Raw genomic sequence first — 12,556 nt, forward strand, 5'->3', positions numbered from 1 at the left:
CGCCAGGTTCACTGAAAAGGACTTTTTCGGTAATTTTTTTTAGTGACGACTTGGTTAATCTAATGGTTACACAGACGAATCTGTATGCCCAACAGTTCGTCGCCGCTAACCCGGGCTCACGTTTAGCTAGACCCGGCGACTGGACTCCAGTCGATGCAGCCGAAATGAGGACCTTTTGGGGCCTTGTGCTGCATATGGGTCTAGTTAAAAAAAAAAAAAAAACAGTGTCAGGCAATATTGGAGTGGGGACATCCTGTACCAGACCCCGCTCTACAATATGGCCATGACACGTCCCCGGTTCGAGGCCATTCGGAGAGGTTTGCATTATGCTGATAATGCGGCATGTCCCCCCCGAACAGATCCCACGTATGACCGCCTGTATAAAATCAGGCCGGTCATCAATCACTTCGGGCCAGATTTTGGGAGGCCTATGTCCCTGGAAGGGAGATCTCTATTGATGAGTCTCTCATCAGCTTCAAGGGGAGACTCAGCTTCCGGCAATACATCCCGACCAAGCAAGCGCGGTATGGCGTGAAGATGTTTAAACTTTGCGAGAGTACCTCCAGGCACGCTTGCAAGTTTATAGTGTATGAGGGACGAGATTCCTGTATTGAACCCCCAGAATGTCCCTCCACTCTGGGTGTTAGCGGGAAAATAGTTTGGGGCCTTTTGCACCCATTGCTAGATAAAGGTTACCACCTTTACGTGGATAACTTTTATACTAGTATCCCTCTCTTTTCATCCCTCTCCGCCAGATCCACGGTCGCTTGTGGGACAGTCCGGAAGAATCAAAGAGGCCTTCCTTCCTATCCCCTAAAGACTCCTATCCCCCAGGGTGAGTCCTGTGCCTTTTCCCATGAGAACCTGTTGTTGGTCCGGTATAAGGACAAGAGGGATGTCCTTATGCTCACCACTATTCATGGGAACAGCAGCACCCCTGTCCCTGTGCGAGGTATCATGGGACCGGCCCTCAAGCCCGATTGTATCCTGGACTACAATCGGTATATTGGGGGGGGGGGGGGGGAGTTGATTTTTCTGATCAAGTCCTCAAGCCATATAATGCCATGCGGAAAACACGCGTATGGTACAAAAAAGTTGCAGTCTGCATGGTACAGGTTGCCATGTACAACTCTTTTGTACTGTACAAGTACGTTGGCAACACAGGGACATACCTGCAGTTCCAAGAGGAAATTCTAAAGGCCCTCATCTTTGGTGACCGCCAAAGAGCGGGTCAGAGCACCTCTGGAATTGTGGGCCCCCGGATCATCCCTGGCCAACACTTTCCAGGTGTGATCCCCCACACTGGAAAGAAGGGACGATCTCAGAAGAAATGCAGAGTGTGTCACAAGAGGGGGATTCGGAAGGACACCACCTATCAGTGTGACACTTGCCCAGATAATCCGGGCCTCTGCATAGGCTGCTTCAGGGAGTATCACACTTCCATGCAGTTCAAAATTTTTCATCCTTTGCCCCAATTTTCATTCCCCAAAATTTGACTCCAATGTACCAGTCCAGGGTACATTGTCTTCCAAATTTTATACCAACATTTTCCCCCCCAATATATCTTTTTTTTCTTCTTCCCCCTAAAAAATGGGTCATGGGACACAGAGTCAACAGCCGACAGCATTGGAGGTTTGCAGTTGCCTCAAATGTGCAACGCTCTCTCCCCACCTGAGCGGGTTGCGCATTTGAGGTAACAGAATAGGTACGGCCCCACACATCCCCTTCCCAGAATGATGATTCAGAGTATAGGGTTTAGGGCGGGCATCATTTTTACTTTTGGCTGTACTCTGGGTCATCATTCTGGGAAAATAATTGGCATATCAGTACTAAAATTGCAATTTTCTTTCCCCCCCATAGTACACTTCATCCATTCCTGGAAAATTAATGAAGGGAACACCCATCTGTTCCAAATCTCCACTTCACCCTTCACCTTCCCTAGGGGGTGTAGTTTGTAATAGGTTCACATGTGGGTGTTCCTTTCTTGTATTTTCCTCTGAATGTATGTAACTGTTAGGTCCGTAACAAACATTCGCCTCAAATGCGAAGATTTCTCGCTGAGCTCTGTCGTATTTCCAGTCGACAATTCGGAGTCGCATGTAAGTTGTTCCCAGAAAAATGAAGCAGAGCATAGGTTGAAAAATTGCAATTTTCAAAAGCTACCCTTCATCCATTCATGGAAAATAAATTTAGAAAACACCTGTGCGTTCAAAATGTCCTCTTTACCCCTATACCCATTCCGCAGGGTGGGTACTTTCTGTAATGGTGTCACATGTGGGCGTTTCATTTTTGTATTTTCCTCGGAATGTATGTAACCGTCAGCTTCTGATATGCCATAGGCCACAAATACAAACTGACCTCTATGGACTTCTGAGCCTTGTTGTGCGCCCATCCAGCACGTTACCCCATATGTGGATGTATTTTTATAGTCAGGGGAAAAAGCCCTCCAAAATTTGTAAACCAATTCCTCATATTACCCCTTGTGAAAATTTAAAAAATTGGGTAACCCCAGCATTGTACTGAAAAAAAAAAAAATCAAATTTTTCAATTTATGGCCCACTTTTCAAAAAACCTGTGAGGTGTTATTTCCCACTGTACCCCTTGTTATGTTCATTGAGGGGTGTAGTTTCTAAAATGGTGTCACATGTGTGTTTTTTTTTTGCTGTTATTGCACAATGGGGGCTTTATAAATGCACATGACCCCCGACTTCAATCTCAACCAAATTTTCACTCCTATTCTGGGCATTGCAGTGAGTCCACAGAGCAATGTACATCCACATATGTTTTTTTTTTTCTCAGACAAAATGTTTCTACAAATTTTGGGAGCCTTTTGCCCCATTACCCAATGTGAAAATGAAACATTTGGGGTAACACTATCAATATAGTGCAAAAAAAAACAACAAATTTTTCACTTTTACGGCCCACTGTTCAAAAAACCTGTGAGGTGCAAGTACTCACTGTAACACTGTTACGTTCCCCGAGGGGTCTAGTTTCCAAAATGTAATGCCATGTGGGTTGTTGTTTTTTTTTTTTTTTTGCTGTCCTGGCACCATAGGGGCTTCCTAAATGTGACATGCCCCCAGAGCAAAATTTGCTTCCAAAAAGCCAAAATGTGACTCCTTCTCTTCTGAGACCTGTAGTGCGCCAGCAGAGCACTTTTCACCCCCATATGGAATGTTTTCTGAATTGGGAGAAATTGGGCTTCAAATTTTGGGGGGGTATTTTCTGCTTTAACCCTTTTTTAAAAATGTAAAATTTTTGGGAAACCAAGCATTTTAGGTAAAAAATAAATAAATTTTTTTTAACATTTGCAAAAGTCATGAAACACCTGTGGGGTATTAAGGCTCACTTTATCCCATGTTACATTCCCCGAGGGGTCTAGTTTCCAAAATGGTATGCCATGTGGGGTGTTTTTTTTTTTTTTTGCTGTTTTGACACCCTAGGGGCTTCCTAAAGGTGACATGCCCCCCAAAAACCATTTCAGAAAAATGTTCTCTCCAAAATCCCCTTGTCGCTCCTTCCCTTCTGAGCGCTCTACTGCGCCCGCCGAACACTTTACATAGACATATGATGTATGTGCTTACTCGAGAGAAATTGGGTTACAAATACAAGTAAAAATTTTCTCCTTTTACCCCTTGCAAAAATAAAAAAATTGGGTCTACAAGAACATGCGAGTGTAAAAAATTAAGATTTTGAATTTTCTCCTTCACTTTGCTGTTATTCCTGTGAAACACCTAAAGGGTTAAAACACTGACTGAATGTCATTTTGAATACTTTGGGGGGTGTAGTTTTTATAATGGAGTCAGTTATGGGGTATTTTTAATATGAAGACCCTTCAAATCCACTTCAAAACTGAACTGGTCCCTGAAAAATATAGAGTTTGAAAATTTTGTGAAAAATTGGAAAATTGCTGCTGAACTTTGAAGCCCTCTGATGTCTTCCAAAAGTAAAAACTTGTCAATTTTATGATGCAAATATAAAGTAGACATATTGTATATGTGAACCAAAAAAAAAATATTTTGAATATCCATTTTCCTTACAAGCAGAGAGCTTCAAAGTTAGAAAAATGCAAAATTTTCATTTTTTTCATCAAATTTGGGGATTTTTCACCAAGAAAAGATGCAAGTTACCACAAAATTTTACCACTATGTTAAAGTAGAATATGTCACGAAAAAACAATCTCGCAATCAGAATGATAAGCAAGAGCATTCCAGAGTTATTAACCCCTTAAGGACGCAGGACGTACTCAAACGGCCCCTTTTCCGAGTCCTTAAGGACTCAGGACGTTTGAGTACATCCTGTCAAATCCCGGCCCCCCGCCGCTAGCTGGAGGGGAGCCGGTGCCGATGCCTGCTGAAATCGTTCAGCAGGCATCGGGGCATATCGCCCAGGGGGGTCATTATGCCCCCCCCATGTCGGCGATGGCCGCAGATCGCTGGACAATTCAGTCCAGCGATCTGCGGCAGATTCCGGGTCAATCGGGTCTCCAGTGACCCGGTGACCCGGAATTACAGGCTGTTCGGGGCCGTCGGAGACGGCCCCGAACAGCCAGAGCCTGCAGGGGTGAGGTGGCACTGGTGCCACCTCACGATCGCCCTGATTCGTCGGCCGGATTACCGGCCGACCAATCAGGGCGCCTGCTGCGGGTGTCACTCCCGCAACCCGCTCCGCCCCTCTTCCGGAGGAGGTGAGCGGGACGTGCACCCCAGGTGCTGGGGACCCCGATCCCCGGCGTCAATGTTGGGATAGGGGCCCCAGGAGCGACGGCCGCGGCGGCGACGACGAGGGACTGACCTCATGCGGCTGAATCGTTGGAGGTGAGTGACAGCCTCCTGCTGTTGCTTAGCAACAGCTCCCAGCATGCAAAAAGGGCATGCTGGGAGCTGTAGTTATACAACAGCAGGAGGCAGACCACCACAAATCCCAGCATGCCCTTATGGGCATGCTGGGACTTGTAGTTTTGCAACAGCTGGAGGCAAATTTTTTCTATGGAAAAGTGTACCTTCAGCTGTTGTGTAACTACAACTCCCAGCTTGCACCAACAGCTAAAGTGCATGCTGGGAGTTGTAGTAGTGCATCTGCTGGTTGCATAACTACAACTCCCAGCATGCCCGTTGGCTGTCGGTGACTGCTGGGAGTTGTAGTTTTGCAACAGCTGAAGGCACACTGAGTTATGTAGCAAACCAGTGTGTCTCCAGCTGTTGCATAACTACAGTCCCCAACATCCCCAGCCAAAGTAGTATGTCTCCAGCTGTTGCATAACTACAAGACCCAGCATGCCCTTCCGCTGTCCGTACATGCTGGGGGTTGTAGCTTTTGCAACAGCTGAAGGCACACTGGTTGCAAAACACTGAGTTTGTTACCAAACTCTGTGTTTCACAACCAGTGTGCCTCCAGCTGTAGCAAAACTACAACTCCCAGCATGCACTGATAGACCGTACATGCTGGGAGTTGTAGTTTTGCAACAGCTGGATGTTCCCCCCCAATGTGAACGTACAGGGTACACTCACATGGGCGGAGGATTACAGCAAGTATCCGGCTGTAAGTTTGAGCTGCGGCAAATTTTCTGTCGCAGCTCAAACTGCCAGCGAGAAACTACTGTGAACCCCCCGCCCGTGCGACTGTACCCTAAAAACACTACACTACACTAACACACAATAAAATAAAAAGTAAAAATCACTACATATACACATACCCCTACACAGCCCCCCTCCCCAATAAAAATGAAAAACGTCTGGTACGCCACTGTTTCCAAAACGGAGCCTCCAGCTGTTGCAAAACAACTACTCCCAGTATTGCCAGATAGCCACTGACTGTCCAGGCATGCTGGGAGTTTTACAACAGCTGGAGGCACCCTGTTTGGGAATCACTGGCATAGAATACCCCTATATCCACCCCTATGCAAGTCCCTAATTTAGGCCTCAAATGCGCATGGCGCTCTCACTTTGGAGCCCTGTCGTATTTCAAGGCAACAGTTAAGGGTCACATATGGGGTATCGCCGTACTCGGGAGAAATTGTGTTACAAATTTTGGGGGGTATTTTCTGCTTTTACCCTTTTTAAAAATGTAAAATTTTTGGGAAAAGAGGCATTTTAATTAAAAAAAAATATATTTTTTTACATATGCAAAAGTCGTGAAACACCTGTGGGGTATTAAGGTTCAAATTACCCCTTATTACGTTCCCCGAGGGGTCTAGTTTCCAAAATGGTATGCCATGTGGGTTCCTAAATGCGGCATGCCCCCAGAGCAAAATTTCCTTCAAAAAAGCCAAATGTGACTCCTTCTCTTCTGAGACCTGTAGTGCGCCAGCAGAGCACTTTTCACCTCCATTTGGGGTGTTTTCTGAATCGGGAGAAATTGGGCTTCAAATTTTGGGGGGTATTTTCTGCTTTAACCCTTTGTAAAAATGTAAATTTTTGGGAAACCAAGCATTTTAGGTATAAATTTTTTTATTTTTTTATTTTTTTACATATGCAAAAGTTGTGAAACCCCTTTGGGGTATTAACCCCTTCCCGCAGAATGTCATATATAAACGCCGGGTTGTGCAGTGCGTTCGCGCATCCCGGCGTTTATAAATGACATTCAGTTAACCCGGCGATGTGCAGCATCGCACGGGTTAACTGGCAGAAGTCCCGCTGTTTCCAGCAGGGGACAACTTCTGCTTCACCCCCAGGACCATCCATTGATGGTCCTGGTCAGCGATCACTGTGATTGGTCCCTGTGGACCAATCACAGTGATCTGGGGTGAAAGTTCAGATCCCCCGCACTGCCCGCGCCTGGAAGTCGGGCAGAACGGGGGACGATGGCTGCGGGGGCTCGCGGGGACCTGCAGCATAGGGGGGGGGGGAACACTAGGGGACCGGCAGCCTTACCAGATCCAGCGGCAGGACCGAGGAGCAGCGCGGGACCGGCCACGTGGACGAGCAGCGACGGGTAAGTATGTGGTCCTCTGAGGCAGCAGTGAAGATCTTCACTGCTGCTTCTAGGAGTCTGAAAACTACAACTCCCAGCATGCCTAGACAGCCTTTGGCTGTCTGGGCATGCTGGGAGTTGTAGTTTTGCAACATCTGGAGGGCCCCCGTTTGGAGACCATTGTATAATGGTCTCCAATCTGTGCTCTTCCAGCTGTTGCAAAACTACAACTCCCAGCATGCACTGACTGTCCAGGCATGCTAGCAGTTTTAGTTCAGCAACATCTGGCCCTTCAGATGTTGCCGAACTACAACTCCCAGCATGCCCTTCAGCTGTCTGGGCATGCTGGGAGTTGTAGTTTTGCAACAACTGGAGACACACTGGTTGGGAAACATTGTTTCTAACTCAGTGTTTTCTAACCTGTGTGCCTCCAGCTGTTGCAAAACTATAACTCCAAGCATGCACTAACAGACCATGCATGCTGGGAGTTGTGGTTTTGCAACAGCTGGTGCACCCCCCTGTGAATGTACAGGGTACATTCACATGGGCGAGGCTTTTACAGTGGGTTTCTCGCATCTTGAGATGCAGCAAATTTTGCGCTGGGAAACTCGCTGTAATCCCCCGCCCATGTGACTGTACCCTAAAAACACTACACTACCACAAAATAAAATAAAAAGTTAAAAACACTACATATACACATACCCCTACACAGCCCCCCTCCCCAAATAAGAACGTCCGGTACGCCACTGTTTCCAAAGCAGAGCCTCCAGCTGTTGAAAAACAACAACTCCCAGTATTGCCGGACAGCCGTTGACTGTCCACGCATGCTGGGAGTTTTGCAACAGCTGGAGGCACCCTGTTTGGGAATCACTGGCGTAGAATACCCCTATGTCCACCCCTATGCAAATCCCTAATTTAGGCCTCAAATGCGCACGGCGCTCTCACTTTGGAGCCCTGTCGTATTTCAAGGCAACAGTTTAGGGCGACATATGGGGTATCGCCGTACTCGGGAGAAATTGCGTTACAAGGTTTGGGGGGCTTTTTCTTCTTTAACCCTTCATGAAAAGGAAATGTTGGGGTCTACACCAGAATGTAAGTGTAAAAAAATTAAATTTTTTACACTAACATGCTGATGTTGCCCTATACTTTACATTTTCTCAAGAGGTAAAAAGGGAAAAAAGCCCCCCAAAATTTGTAACGCAATTTCTCCCGACTACAGAGATACCCCATATGTGAGCGCAAAGTGCTCTGGGGGCGCACAACAAGGCCCAGAAGGGAGAGTGCGCCATGTACATTTGAGGTGATTTGCACAGGGGTGGCTGATTGTTACAGCGGTTTTGACAAACTCAAAACAAAACCCCACATGTGACCCCATTTCGGAAACGACACCCCTCACGGAATGTAATGAGGGGTGCAGTGAGAATTTACCCCCCACAGGTGTCTGACGGATCTTTGGAACAGTGGTACGTGAAAATGAAAACTTGTACAGCCCACTGTTCCAAAGATCTGTCAGACACCAGTGGGGGGCAAATGCTCACTGTATCCCTTTTTACGTTCCTCAAGGGGTCTCGTTTCCAAAATGGTATGCCATGGGGTTTTTTTTTTGCTGTTCTGGCACCATAGGGGCTTCCTAAATGCGATATGCCCCCCGAGCAAAATTTGCTCTCAAAAAGCCAAATATGACTCCTTCTCTTCTGAGCATTGTAGTTCGCCCATAGTGCACTTCAGGTCAACTTATGGGGTACCTCCATACTCAGAAGAGAAGGGGTTACAAATATTGGGGGGTATTTCCTGCTATTAACCCTTGCAAAAATGTGAAATTTGGGGGGGAAACACATTTTAGTGAAAAAAATATTTTTTTTTTACATATGCAAAAGTTGTGAAACACCTGTGGGGTATTAAGGCTCACTTTAGTCCTTGTTATGTTCCTCAAGGGGTCTAGTTTCCAAAATGGTATGCCATGTGAGGGTTTTTTTGCTGTTCTGGCACCATAGGGGCTTCCTAAATGCAACATGCCCCCCAAAAACCATTTCAGAAAAACGTACTCTCCAAAATCCCCTTGTCGCTCTTTCCCTTCTGAGCCCTCTACTGCGCCCGCCGAACAATTTACATAGACATATGAGGTATATGAGGTATGAGAAATTGGGCTACAAATATAAGTATACATTTTCTCCTTTTACCCCTTGTAAAAATTCAAAAATTGGGTCTACAAGAACATGCGAGTGTAAAAAATGAAGATTGTGAATTTTCTCCTTCACTTTGCTTCTATTCCTGTGAAACACCTAAAGGGTTAAAATGATGACTGAATGTCATTTTGAATACTTTGGGGGGTGCAGTTTTTATAATGGGGTCTTTTGTGGGGTATTTCTAATATGAAGACCCTTCAAATCCACTTCAAACCTGAACTGGTCCCTGAAAAATTGTGAGTTTGAAAATTTTGTGAAAAATTGGAAAACTGCTGGTGAACTTTGAAGCCCTCTGGTGTCTTCCAAAAGTAAAAACTCGTCACTTTTATGATGCAAACATAAAGTAGACATATTGTATATGTGAATAAAAATTTTTTTTATTTGTAATATACATTTTCCTTACAAGCAGAGAGCTTCAAAGTTAGAAAAATGCTAAATTTTCAAATTTTTCCACAAATTTTAGGATTTTTCACAAGGAAAGGATGCAAGTTACCACAAAAATTTACCACCATGTTAAAGAAGAATATGTCACGAAAAAACAATCTCGGAATCAGAAGGATAACTAAAAGCATTCCAGAGTTATTAATGTTTAAAGTAACAGTGGTCAGATGTGCAAAAAAAGCTCCGGTCCTTAAGGCCAAAATGGGCTTGGTCCTGAAGGGGTTAAGGTTCACTTTACCCCTTTTTACGTTCCCCAAGGGGTCTAGTTTCCAAAATGGTATGCCATGTGGTTTTTTTTGCTGTCCTGGCACCATAGGGGCTTCCTAAATGCGGCATGCCCCCAGAGCAAAATTTCCTTCAAAAAAGCCAAATGTCACTCCTTCTCTTCTGAGACCTGTAGTGCGCCAGCAGAGCACTTTTCACCCCCATATGGGGTGTTTTCTGAATCGGGAGAAATTGGGCTTCAAATTTTGGGGGGTATTTTCTGCTATTACCCTTTTTAAAAAATGTAAAACTTTTGGGAAACCAAGCATTTTAGGGAATTTTTTTTATTTTTTTTTTACGTATGCAAAAGTCGTGAATCACCTGTGGGGTATTAAGGTTTACTTTACCCCTTGTTATGTTCCCCGAGGGGTCTAGTTTCCAAAATGGTATGCCATGTGTTTTTTTTTGCTGTTCTGGCACCATAGGGGCTTCCTAAATATGACATGCCCCCCAAAAACCATTTGTCGCTCCTTCCCTTCTGAGCCCTCTACTGCGCCCGCCGAACAATTAACATAGACATATGAGGTATGTGCTTACTCGAGAGAAATTGGGTTTCAAATACAAGTAAAAATTTTCTCCTTTTTACCCCTTGCAAAAATTCAAAAATTGGGTCTACAAAAACATGCGAGTGTAAAAAATGAAGATTGTGAATTTTCTCCTTCACTTTGCTGCTATTCCTGTGAAACACCTAAAGGGTTAAAACGATGACTGAATGTCATTTTGAATACTTTGGGGGGTGCAGTTTTTATAATGGGGTCTTTTATGGGGTATTTCTAATATGAAGGCCCTTCAAATCCACTTCAAACCTGAACTGGTCCCGGAAAAAAAGCGAGTTTCAAAATTTTGTGAAAAATTGGAAAATTGCTGCTGAACTTTGAAGCCCTCTGGTGTCTTCCAAAAGTAAAAACACGTCAATTTTATGATGCAAATATAAAGTAGACATATTGTATATGTGAATGAAAAAAAAATTATTTTGAATATCCATTTTCCTTACAAGCAGAGAGCTTCAAAGTTAGAAAAATGCAAAATTTTCAAATTTTTCATCAAATTTTGGGATTTTTCACCAAGAAAGGATGCAAGTTACCACAAAATTTTACCACTATGTTAAAGTAGAATATGTCACGAAAAAACAATCTCGGAATCAGAAGGATAACTAAAAGCATTCCAGAGTTATTAATGTTTAAAGTGACAGTGGTCAGAATTGCAAAAAATGGCTGAGTCCTTAAGGTGAAAAAGGGCTCAGTCCTTAAGGGGTTAAAGGGTACTCCGGTGAAATTTTTTTATTTTTATTTTTTAATCAACTGGTGCCAGAAAGTTAAACAGATTTGTAAATGACTTCTATTAAAAAATCTTAATCCTTCCTGTACTTATTAGCTGCTGAATACTACAGAGGAAATTCTTTTCTTTTTGAAACACAGTGCTCTCTGTTGACATCTCTGTCCATTTTAGGAACTATTCAGAATATATGTTTTCTATGTGGATTTCCTTTTACTCCGGACACTTCCTAAAATGGACAGAGATGTCAGTAGAGAGCACTGTGCTCATGATGTCAGCAGACAGCTCTGTGTTTCAAACGGAAAAGAATTTCCACTGTAGTATTCAGCAGCTAATAAGTACAGGAAGGATTAAGTTTTTTTTACTAGAAGTAATTTAGAAATCTGTTTAACTTTCTGGCACCAGTTGATTTAAAAAAAAAAAAAAAGTTTTTCACCGGAGTACCCCTTTAACCCCTACAGGACCCATGACGTAACGGTACGTCCCGACACCCTGGGTCTTAAGGACCAAGGACGTACATTTACGTCATGGGCAGTTCTGGTCCCCGCCGTGCGCCGGTCGGGGATCGGACCGGGATGCCTGCTGAAATCATTCAGGGGGGGTGGGTCATTAGAATTCACACATGCGATTTGTGGCTATTCCGGCGATGCGGGTCACATGCGACCCGCTGACCCGGAGATACAAGGTGATCGGGGGTGTACAATACACCCCCTATCACCCACTGTATCTATGGGGAGGTGGCGATTTCGACACCCCCCCCCCCCCCCCCAGGATCGCTGCTATTGGCTGGATGATCGTCCAGCCAATAGCAGCCGGCAGGGGAGGGGTTAACAGCATCTTCCCGCAGCTCCCGCCGCTGGCTGAGTTCTGTCAGTGGTCAGAGCTGCTGGAGGAAGACCGGGACCCCCACTCTGCCGAGATCGGAGCCCCCAGAGAAGAAAAGAAGCCCCCCATAGATCAGGGAAAGCAGACAGCCCAGGGAAAGGTAGGGTAAATAGTAAAAAATAAAGTTAAAAAAAGTTTTTTTTTTTAAATTCCCCCTCCCCGACCCCCTAATAGGTCCCCAAGGGTCTTCTATAGTTTTTCAGTGTGACCCGGCCCTATTAGGGGTCCAGGGCGCTGCATTAGCCCCCCCCCATTTTTTGGGGGGGGCTGCAGCATTTTTTCCCAGGGCGCTGCATTAGCCCCCCCCCATTTTTTGGGGGGGCTGCAGCATTTTTTCCCCCCCATATAACTGTGTGTGATTTCTAAATCACACATCGTTATATATAGTATACACCAAGCACACACACTGTACATAAACCCCCCCCCCCACACACACACACACACTACCCTCCCCCCCACCGCCGTAGAAAAAAGGCGATGGCTCGCCGGGCATTTTCGGCAGCGGAGGCATACGCTTTTCTTGCCTCCGACTCTGAATCTGTCAGTGAGGACGATGAAGATCCAACATTTCTGTGTTCTTCATCGTCCTCCTC

Source organism: Hyla sarda, chromosome 10 (genome assembly GCF_029499605.1).
Source record: "Hyla sarda isolate aHylSar1 chromosome 10, aHylSar1.hap1, whole genome shotgun sequence".
NCBI classification, from domain to species: domain Eukaryota; kingdom Metazoa; phylum Chordata; class Amphibia; order Anura; family Hylidae; genus Hyla; species Hyla sarda.